The sequence below is a fragment of the Bos taurus genome, chromosome 9 (genome assembly GCF_002263795.3).
Source record: "Bos taurus isolate L1 Dominette 01449 registration number 42190680 breed Hereford chromosome 9, ARS-UCD2.0, whole genome shotgun sequence".
Classification (NCBI taxonomy): Eukaryota; Metazoa; Chordata; class Mammalia; order Artiodactyla; family Bovidae; genus Bos; species Bos taurus.
This window is the reverse complement of record NC_037336.1, coordinates 21,897,390-21,908,396: the sequence shown is the minus strand read 5'-3', so window position 1 is coordinate 21,908,396 and position 11,007 is coordinate 21,897,390.

Below are 11,007 nucleotides of genomic sequence, written 5' to 3'. Positions count from 1 at the left end.
TAGGGGGTAGGCTGTCCCGAGCCAGCCTTCCGCGGGATGCTGGAACCAGCAAATCCTCTCGAGAAAGCTCAGGTTGAATTAATAAAACCTGGCTGAGCCTTAGAGTCACGGGGGCTATTTGCTGTCTGTGCTGGGGCAGATGGGGCGGCCTGGCTCGCCCACGTGTGAACGATCCCGCAACATCCAGACACGGGTACCACGCGGAAGGCAGGGCGGGAAAGGCAGCTCGTCACCTGGGAAAAGGCCGACTCTCATGAAGCTGGTCCCTAGGCAGCGAGACAGGCGATCAGGATCAGCACGTGTAACGAATGGAAGGAAATTAACCATCGGCTCCTTCCCCCGGGGACCTTCTAAAGCGAACAGCAGCAGGGGTGGGAGCCCCTGGCAGGTTTTGCGTCTCCTGCTGGGCTGCGGGCCCTACACAGGGCAGGGAACCTGGCCCTGGTTCTCCTGCGGGGCTTCAAATTCCTAGAGAACCCGAGATTTTTCAACCCAAGTTTTCTGGATGCGGGTTTTTTTCCCCCCTCTTAAACCGAACATAACTTTATTGGTTAAATCATTCATAACATGCAGGTGTCTTGATATTGCAATAAAGACCAAAGCCATAGATTCCTGGATGTGGTTTTGAAGAGTCTAGACATGAGAGGCGGAGAAGGCAATGGCACCCCACTCCAGTACTCTTGCCTGGAAAATCCCATGGACGGAGGAGCCTGGTAGGTTGCAGTCCATGAGGTCGCCAAGAGTTGACACAACTGAGCGACTTCAATTTCACTTTTCACTTTCATGCATTAGAGAAGGAAATGGCAACCCCCTCCAGTGTTCTTGCCTGGAGAATCCAGGTAGGAGGCCGTCTATGGGGTCGCACAGAGTCGGACATGACTGAAGTGACTTAGCAGCAGCAGCAGCAGACATGAGAGGGAAACAGGCAGCAGAGAGGGCTGCATGCTAATTCAGCCCCCAGGGACTCTTGCTGAGGACACAGGCCCAGGCGGCTCTTGAGCTGCAGGTTCTGTGTTAGATCACTGGGTGACTTCTTCGGGAAACACACCAAAGCAATCCTTTTTCGGAAGCTCAAACTCAATCATCTTTATAAAAGATACTTAATATTGAGAGGAGGGTAGTAATGTTACCCAGGATCCTTGACCTTGGCCAATCAATAGAAAATGACTAGAGGCCAGACAAGAAATCCAGGCAAGATTTTATTGGGGAGGGAGGGGGTGAGAACAAACAACAGGTTCCCTTCTTGGCTCGCTCCCTAAGGGGTGGCAAGCTTTTCCTTAAGTGGGGTGAGGGTAGCGGTGTGTCCAGAAGTCCCGGAAGGAGGGATGGCTTAGGTGTTTTGCTCACCTCTGAGGTGGTGGTGTACAAAGGGGCAGGTGCAGTAGCGCATTTGCTCCAGGCGCCTCAAAAGTAGCAATTGGGTTTTTTTGGTCTCTTTGTATCTTTGGGTCCGGAGTTTGCCCCAACTGCAGTATGGAGACAGTTATATTTTGTCTCATATAGTTTCTTTGTATTTGTTGCTTGAGGAGAAATGTGTGTAGAATGGTCTTCATCGATGTCTCTTCTGCACCTGTATAATTTACCAGTCAGAGATGAATTTGAGCAGATTTATATAGCAGCATTTCTATAGATTTTCTCATGCTTTCAAAATTGACCCCTTAAATGTATGCTGCTGCTGCTGCTAAGTCGCTTCAGTCGTGTCCGACTCTGTGCGACCCCATAGATGGCAGCCCACCAGGCTCCCCAACCCCTGGGATTCTCCAGGCAAGAACAGTGGAGTGGGTTGCCATTTCCTTCTCCAATGCATGAAAGTGAAAAAAGTGAAGTCACTCAGTCGTGTCCAACTCTTAGTGACCCCATAGACTGCAGCCTACCAGGCTCCTCTGTCCATGGGGTTTTCCAGGCAAGAGTTCTGGAGTGGGGTGCCATTGCCTTCTCCAATAGAAGCCTTAAAAACACATAATCGATACCTATTTCTGCTTCTGGGTGAGATATTGTAGGCTGTGGCAGGCTATTCTCTCATTGAAACAAATAAAAATAAAATAAGTTGCAAAAATACTAATATTAATGATACTGGAAAGCTATAAAAGTAATGAGGACTAGATAAATAAAATTCCAGAGAGCAAAAAGCTCTTCTTTTGCTAGCAGCTTTGTTCCTGGGAGCATCAACAACTTGCATGGTGGACTGAGGACCAAGCTTTTCCTAGCAGAGAAGGTTTACTGGGGAAAAGAGAAGCCGGCAAGGGACTAGTGTAACATGGGAAAGGAGAGGAGGCCAGAATACAAGCTTAGTTTCCCCTACAGACCATTTGCAAAATTCTGGTTGTGATATAAGAGTCTGCAGTGCTGGCTGGAAAGGTAGAACAAAGTATTCCATTGTCTTATAGTACTGAGGTGGAGAAGGAAATGACAACCCACTCCAGTATTCTTGCCTGGAGAATCCCGTGGACAGAGGAGCCTGGTGGGCTGCTGTCTATAGGGTCACACAGAGACAGATACGATTGAAGTGACTTAGCATGCATGCATGCATTGAAGAAGGAAATGGCAACCCACCCCAGTATTCTTGCCTGGAGAATCCCAGGAACAGAGGAGCCTGGTGAGCTGCCATCTATGGGGTCACACAGAGACAGATACGATTGAAGTGACTTAGCAGCAGCAGCAGCATAGTACTGAGGGGGCTTCCCTGGTGACTCAGATGGTAAAGAATCTGCCTTCAATGCAGGAGACCTGGGTTGGGAAGATCCCCTGGAGAAGGGAATGGCTACCCACTCCAGTATTCTGGCCTGGAGAATTCCATAGACTGTATAGCCCATGGGATTGTGAAGAGTCGGACATGACTGAGCGACTTTCATAGTACTGAGGAGATCAAGTCCTGCTAGAGGGACATAGTCTGTTACAACACACCTGAATGGCCAAACTATGAACCCATGTGGGATGGGAGACCATTGAGCTCATCTTAAATTTCCAAAGGGAAGCCTAGAAGAACATTAGGAATAGGAACAAACTAGAGCTGAACTGGGTCTTTCTAAAACTTCAACCTGCTCTCAAGTTAGCACAATCGCTGCCTGAACTGAAGTTATCAGTCTCTTACTGTAGTAGCCATATCTTTTATTTCCTGTATTCTGATGCTTTGACATCTTGGGGCCTTGCTGAGACCCTGAAAGGACTGCCCCTTCCCAGAGTTCAGCCAGTTCTTAAGATAATGAAAATTCACCCAGGAGAGCACACCTTTCAAATGTAAACTAACCAATCCCACTCCCCCACTCACCTTCTCCAATGGACTCTTGTACTCTGGGCCACCACCACCTGTCCTGATTATCCCAGGACCAGGTACCAACAACCAGGGACAGCCACTATGCCCCAGAGTCTGCTAAAATCACGCAGATTAGCCAATCGAAAGCCACTTTACTCTCCCTCACCAGTTCTTTCTTGTAGAAACCTCGATAAAGGGCTCCTGCCCACAGCATCCCCTTCCCTCTACCTGCTGAACAACCTGGAACTTCCTGGTGTGGCCCCCAGTGCTGTGTTATGTCCCCCTTCTCTTGGCATCTCTGTGTATAACCGAGTACTTTTTCCATGCTGATCACCTGATCTGTTTTACTTGCCATACCTCAATGATAATAAAGCAGAAAAACTAATTCTATTTCAGTGTATCCAAGTGCATGCGTGCTCAGTCATGTCCCACACGTTGTGACCCCGCATGAACTATAGCCCGCCAGGCTCCTCTGTCCATGGGACTCTCCAGGCAATAATACTGGGGTGGGTTGCCATTTCCTCCTCTAGAGGATCTTCCCAACGCAGAGATCGAACCTGCATCTCCTGTGTCTCTTGCATTGTAGGCAAATTCTTTACTGCTGAGCCTTTGGTGAAGCCACAAATATTTTAAAACTCCTGGGACATCCCTAGTGGCCCAGTGATTAAGACTTTGCCTTCCAATGCACAGGGTGCTGGTTGAATCCCTAGTGGAGAAGCTGAGATCCATATGCCTCATGGCCAAAAAAAAACCCCAAAACATAAAATGTAAGTAATATTGTAACACATTCAATAAAGACTTAAACAAACAACAATTCCTTATCTAACAGAGCAAAGAGTAAATCCTCCCTGGGGAAAAATAACATCATCTGCAATACTTTCACACTGACTATATCATATACAATAACTAGGCTCTAAAGAAGCAGAAAAAAATGTGATTTCTACAGTATTAATCTTAGAAGAATTAATAATTCATTGTATGGAATTAATAGTACCCTGGACACAGAAGACAAAGAATAAATGAAATTGAAGATAAGTCCATAGAGAATATCCAACTGAAGTACAGAGAGCAAAAATAATGGAATACACAGGACAGAGTGAAAGAGACATGTGGGGCCCAATCAAAAAATTAATCTAAAAAAGTAATAAACGTATAATTGGAATCCCAGGACAGGGAGGAGTTTTGACGAGATAATGGCCAAACATTTTTCAAAACTAATGAAAGACTCATGAGTGAGGCTCAATTATAAATGTTCATTAACAGTGCAATAGATATATTGTATATATTAATGTAGGAATAAAAATGAATAAGCTATTGTTACACACAACAATAGGGATAAATCCTATAAACATAATGATGAGTGAAATACACTCCGAATTCCATTTATATGAAGTTTAGCAATTGGATGGCATCACTGACTCAATGCACATGAATTTGAGCAAACTCTGGGAGATGGTGAAGGATAGGGAAGACGCGTGCTGCAGTCCATGGGGTCGCAAAGAGTTGGGAGATGACTGAGGGACTGAACTGAATTGAAGAATAGGCGAGATTAATCTATGGTGGTAGAAATCAGGTTAATTAACTCTGGGAAGTACTTACTAAGAAGGGATATAAAGCATGTTTCTGGGGTATTGGAAATACATTATCTTGATCTGAATGGTGGTTACATTTATATGTGTACGTGTGTTTGTATTTATATGCACATACATGTGTATTTATAGTTACTGATATGTAAACTTAAGATTTGTGCACTTCATATATATTGTATTTCAAGAAAAACAAAATGAAAAACTAAACCACACTGTCTGTGTTGATGTAAGATTGTGAGGGAAATACTGCTGTGAATAATACATATGGGGGAATTATATATTCTTATTAAAACAGATGGCGAGTTGAATAAATGAGATGCTTCAGATAAAAGGAAGATTGGAAATGAATTCATTTAAAAATGCCTTCTGGAGCTGAATTAAACATTTTTTGTTGGGCCAAGAACTTTCATTTTAGAGATAGGTGAATGAATTACGAATAATTTTGGCAACATAACTTAGTTTGTTGTTCCATAGATGAGCAATAATGTAAACCATTGTACAACTAGAACATAAACGAAAGCTCATCCATAACCTTTTATACTGTGATTTAAGATTCTAAGTGGAAAGTAGGTCAAGTTTGAGGCTGAGAATAAAACATTGTATGTTCTGGCAAAGGGAATGTCAAATGATTTTACCTGTGCTGTTTAAAGTGTTCGTTTTATAAAGATGATCTCAGGGAATATTTAGAATTTTGTAGAGTGTGAGGAGGAATCAGCAGACAAGGGCAAGAATTACAGTCACTGAACTGATTTCCTTTGTTAGCAGTTTGGTTAGGAGCATTTTTTTCAGAAATTTCTCTTCCTTCTTTTGAGAGTTGTTGGCCTTTGTGTACACTGATTGATACCTATTAAGGACAAGTGTCAGACAACTACAAATAATCTAAGGAGGATTTGATTCTGTCTTTAATTTTTTTCCTAGAAATACACATTGTTTCAACCCTTCAACATGAGGAGAGCCATAGTTTGTAGGGTAAATGAAACGCAGGGCCTCTTGTTCAAAAATTTAAAATGTCAAGATGGTGACAGCAGAACATTAAACCAGAGCTGGAGCCCCTTGGAGTGTGTGGCCCTGGGTGTGTGCACAGGTTACACGTACATGGAGCTGACTCTGCTTCTCAACACCACATTCAAACCCTCTGTGACTACAGCCCCGACAAGCTCTGCAGCCTCAGCCTCTACCCTCTTCCCACACACTCCAGCCATAAACACTTGGCTTGCAGTTCCTAAGACGCTTCATGTTAGTTCACGTCTCCATGCATATAGTCCATTTTTCTTTCTAGAATGTTCTTTATCACCTCGTCTGTCTGATATATTCTATCCATTTTCACCTACTGACTCCCTTGAGAGAACTGCCCACTCCACCTCGAGCCATCTCTGACCTTGTGAGAACTGTATTCTTACACTCTACATATTTTATGGCTATTTTTAATTAACTAACTGTATTATTATTTTTTTTTCCTCAGCACGTAACATGTGGGATCTTAGTTTCCTGACCAGGGATTGAACTGGTGACCCCCCTGCACTGGGGGCACAGAGTCGTAGCCAGTGGATCACCAGAGAAGTCCTCTTTATTGCTGTTTTTGTTCACTTGTTTGCCTTCTAAAAATGTGAGCCCAGTGTGGACAGTAATTGTGTTTTATTTATATTATTGCATTGTACAAAATGTATATTTAATAACTGTAAATGGACAAAGGAGTAAGAGTCTAAAGACACAAAATGGAGAAACTCCATGTACCTTTAAAATAATAGCTACAACTATTTTTCTCCAATTAAAATAATATAAGAAACTTTTCAAAAATGCAAAAAATATAAAGAATGACTGGGTTTAGTCTTCTCAGTTCCTTTGATTACCTATTTAATTAAGCTTTAAGAATTTTGATATTTGAATTGGTAAACTAATTTGGTTTCATTCCTACACTCTGATTCAATCTATTTTACTTTCACACTTTTGTAATTTGGTGCTAGGATTAGTAAGTCTATTTCACATAAAGAAGATGACAAAAGAGTTATTAGGAGTAATGTTTTGGAATCAACTTTTCCCAAAGAGATTATTATATCCTGGATGACTAAATGAACCAGTGACTGATCCCTACTAGTAGCTGGACTAGTAATAATAGCTTTCCTCAACTTTTTATACACAGAATAATTTTTTATTGCTATTTCCATACCGCATGGCCAAATTCTTTCTTGTCTTTTCACAATAATTTCCACCAACTTCTGGAAAGTTAGCAGGTATGAGCTGAAATATAAACTGCAGCTTCTCTGAAGTTTTGTACTGCCTTTTCACTCAATGAGACATTACTTTCCAGCCCCAAGGGTCAAGATCATGAATCATTTCATTTGCTTTTTTTTTTTCTTTTTCTTTAAGAAAAACTAATTCATCTGAGAGGGCTGACCTAATCTGGGTACTATAAAAAGCTCTGTTTAATAGCAGGGAAGATGAAGAAGGGCGGAGACACCCTTAGTTGAGTAAAGGGTAGACTGAGAAGCTTTCTGGCCTTGACTGTGGTCTGGAAGAAGACAGAAACTGAAGCAAATGGAAATATAATGAGGAATAAGCATCGTCCAGACCATGGTAACCTGGAATGAGGACAGTCACCGAGAGAACCTTAGTTCTCCCAGCAAAACGGTTTCAAATGATGCCTGTTGGGCATCCACAGTTTTCAGAAGACAAGGTCTCAGATCTATTGGTGCCTAAATCCTAGGGAGACGGAGTGACAATGACATGGTGTCTCTTCACGTTTATTTCATCTTGTCTTGCAGGATGGGGAAGGTACACTGAGTATGATTATGGTAGGGGGCAAAACACTTTTGCTTTCAACTTCTTCAAGGTAAATCCCTTAAGAGAACTGAGGTGTTTTTGAGGAGAGAGGCATGGGACAGGCTTAGGATGAGCAGAGTGGGTAGTATGTGAATACATGCTTTTTTTTTCTCATATAATGTTTGTCATGTTCATTTCAAAGGCTTTTCACATGTGAGCCAAGATTTGAAAAGAAAATTGACATAATAGAATGGAAGGAAATAATTTTAGTAGAAGGGTAGCCTGAAAAGCCTGAGGAAACCAATTTTCATTCATTCACTCATCACCCATGAGACCGTCCGATGTTTGCCAGGCAAAGCCACAGATCCTACTAGCCTCTTACTTTTTAATGACACGGCAAGAAGCTAGAGCTGTACTTAACTTCAGCTCTACAACTAATTTATTGCTATTTCTTAGCCACATTACATTTTTTTTTTAGCCAACGGCTTTAAGGTTTACAATATAAACTCAAAACTACATGTATAATTAAATATAAAAATATAACACATATTTATTTATTTATTATATATACATATGGAATTGCCTAGTAAATAGTTAAAATTATATATGTGTGTAAAAGTCTTTCAGTTGTGTCCTACTCTTCTCAACTCCATGGACTATACAGTCCATGGAATTCTCCAGGCCAGAATCCTGGAGTGGGTAGCCTTTCCCTTTTCCAGGAGATCTTCTCAACCCAGGGACCGAACCCAGGTCTCCCACATTGCAGGCAGATTCTTTACCAGCTGAGCTACCAGGGAAGCCCAAAATTATATATGTTTATATTCAAAAGCAGAGACATTACTTTGCCAACAAAGGTCTGTCTAGTCAAGGCTATGGTTTTTCCTGTGGTCATGTATGGATGTGAGAGTTGGACTGTGAAGAAGGCTGAGCACCGAAGAATTGATGCTTTTGAACTGTGGTGTTGGAGAAGACTCTTGAGAGTCCCTTGGACTGCAAGGAGATCCAACCAGTCCATTCTGAAGGAGATCAGCCCTGGGATTTCTTTGGAAGGAATGATGCTAAAGCTGAAACTCCAGTACTTTGGCCACCTCATGCGAAGAGTTGACTCATTGGAAAAGACTCTGATGCTGGGAGGGATTGGGGGCAGGAGGAGAAGGGGACGACAGAAGATGAGATGGCTGGATGGCATCACTGACTCGATGGATGTGAGTCTGAGTGAACTCCGGGAGTTGGTGATGGACAGGGAGGCCTGGCGTGCTGCGATTCATGGGGTCGCAAAGAGTCGGACACGACTGAGCGACTGATCTGATCTGATTGAGAAATAAAAAGAAAAGTACATCTGATTATTTTCATGAAGGTATCTGTGTTCTCTCATGAGTATCTGAATGACTAATTCACCCCAGAGCTTATGAAAATTTACTTAAAAATACAAAATATTCTACAAAATAACTATTTCTGATATAATAGGAACAATAGCACACACACACATTGTGTACCTAGGATGTGCCAGGTACTATTCCAAATACTTGAAGTGTCTTAATTAATGTATAAAGGCAGTTTTCTAAGAGAAGTGATACTAGAAAACAGAAAAATTCTGTTTTATTAGATGAGGAAAATAAGGCACAAGGTGCCTGAATCGCTGGCCAGGGTCACCCAGATAGAGAGAAGAGGATTTAAATGTAGCCTGGTTGGTTGGAGAACCCAAATCCTAAACTCCCACAGGTAGCTAAATGTACAGTGTTGGTGATTTAGCAAATACTTGACAGATGAGTAACCTTGCCAGAATGGGTTGCGGCTTCGTATCAATTCATCACCAGGACTTTGTGACTGATCGATTTATCTTGTGCAAAACCACACAGAGAAGTGGAAAAACACAAGACATTACATTCTTCTGGATCTTTCAACTTAAGTCATTTAGGAATTTTACCATTTCCTTCTCTGGCCTGTGGACCATTGTATTTTTCATCCTTACAATTCTCATTCCCACAGGAACAGTTAAGAGGAGGTTTTTCTTTTCCCTGGGAGATAGCCAGACAGCTGACAGGAAATGCTAGAAGGAAATCTAAGAATTTGAAGGAATCATCTCCAAAGTCACCTAGCATTCCTTTCCTTTGATTCAGGTTTTTTTTTCCTCTTAAGAACAATTTTCTTTCTCTCTCTCCCTCCTCTGTTCCCCTCAATTTAAGACACGCAGGGCATTCCTTTTCTACTTCTTCAGTCATCATCAGACCCATCCTCCTAGTTTATCCTGAATATCTTATTTCTGTAGCAGTTTTTTTCTTTTTTAAATTTCTGGACTCTCAGTTCTTTATTTTTTTCCTAATTGGAGAATAATTTCTTTATAACATTGTGTTGGTTTCTGCCCTATGACAATGTGAATATCCATATATCTCCTCCCTCTGGAGCCTCCCTCCCCACCTCCTCCCCCTGCCCCATTTCAAAGGAAACAAAAATGTGCTCTCTGCAGTGTGTATAACACGGCCGTATTTCTCCTGTTTCAAACCTTGGATGGCTTTGAGAGTCAGTGCTGGGGCCACAGGATATTTATAGCTCTAATTATGTGAAAGCCACTGGAATATAGGCTGGTCATCGCCAGGAGCTCAGGGACCCAAGCTTCTTTCACAGACACCCATGACCTTGGTGCCGACAGGATCTGGCTGCCTCTACAGTGTCCACTCACCCCCACAGGGCCCAGTCTTTGATGCAAACTGTGCTCCTTATTTGACCTTCCCAGATGGCACTAGTGGTAAAGAACCCACAAGCCAATGCAGGAGACATGAGATGCCGGTTCAATCTCTCGGTCAGGAAGATCCCCTGGAAAAGCGCATGGCAACCCACTCCAGTATTCCTGCCTGGAGAATCTCCTGGACAGAGGAGCCTGGCGGGCTACAGTCCATGGAGTCACAAAGAGTCAAACAGGACTGAAGAGCCTTAGCACGCCCACGCACGCTCCTTATTCACTGTCCTGCCTTGTGATTTCGACTCTATTTCTCCTTTGAGTTGTGAGCGCCCTTTATGATACACAGCACCATCCATCTGCATTTGCTAGGCTGCCTCCCCATCTGCTAATTCCTTTGCAAGCTGCCACTGTCCTGAAGGGAGAAAAGTGCTACAGAACGTACCTGATATGGAGCATTGATAACACATCCCCTGAGAGCGGCAGGTCAGTGAGAAGGGCAGCTACAGTGGGCAGGTGGCTTGCTCAGAGCTGCGCAGATGTGAGCTCCACTGCTGGACAGATGCCACATGGGCAGCTTGAGTGGCCTTCTGAACTTGGATTTAGGGAACTGGGTGCAGACATCCGTCCTTTGGAGGGTATGGAATCAGAGGCCAAAGGATTATCTTAAAATTCTTAAGCATTATTTTTGATGTTGTCCAAATACCATATGTTGCTTTCTTTCCCAA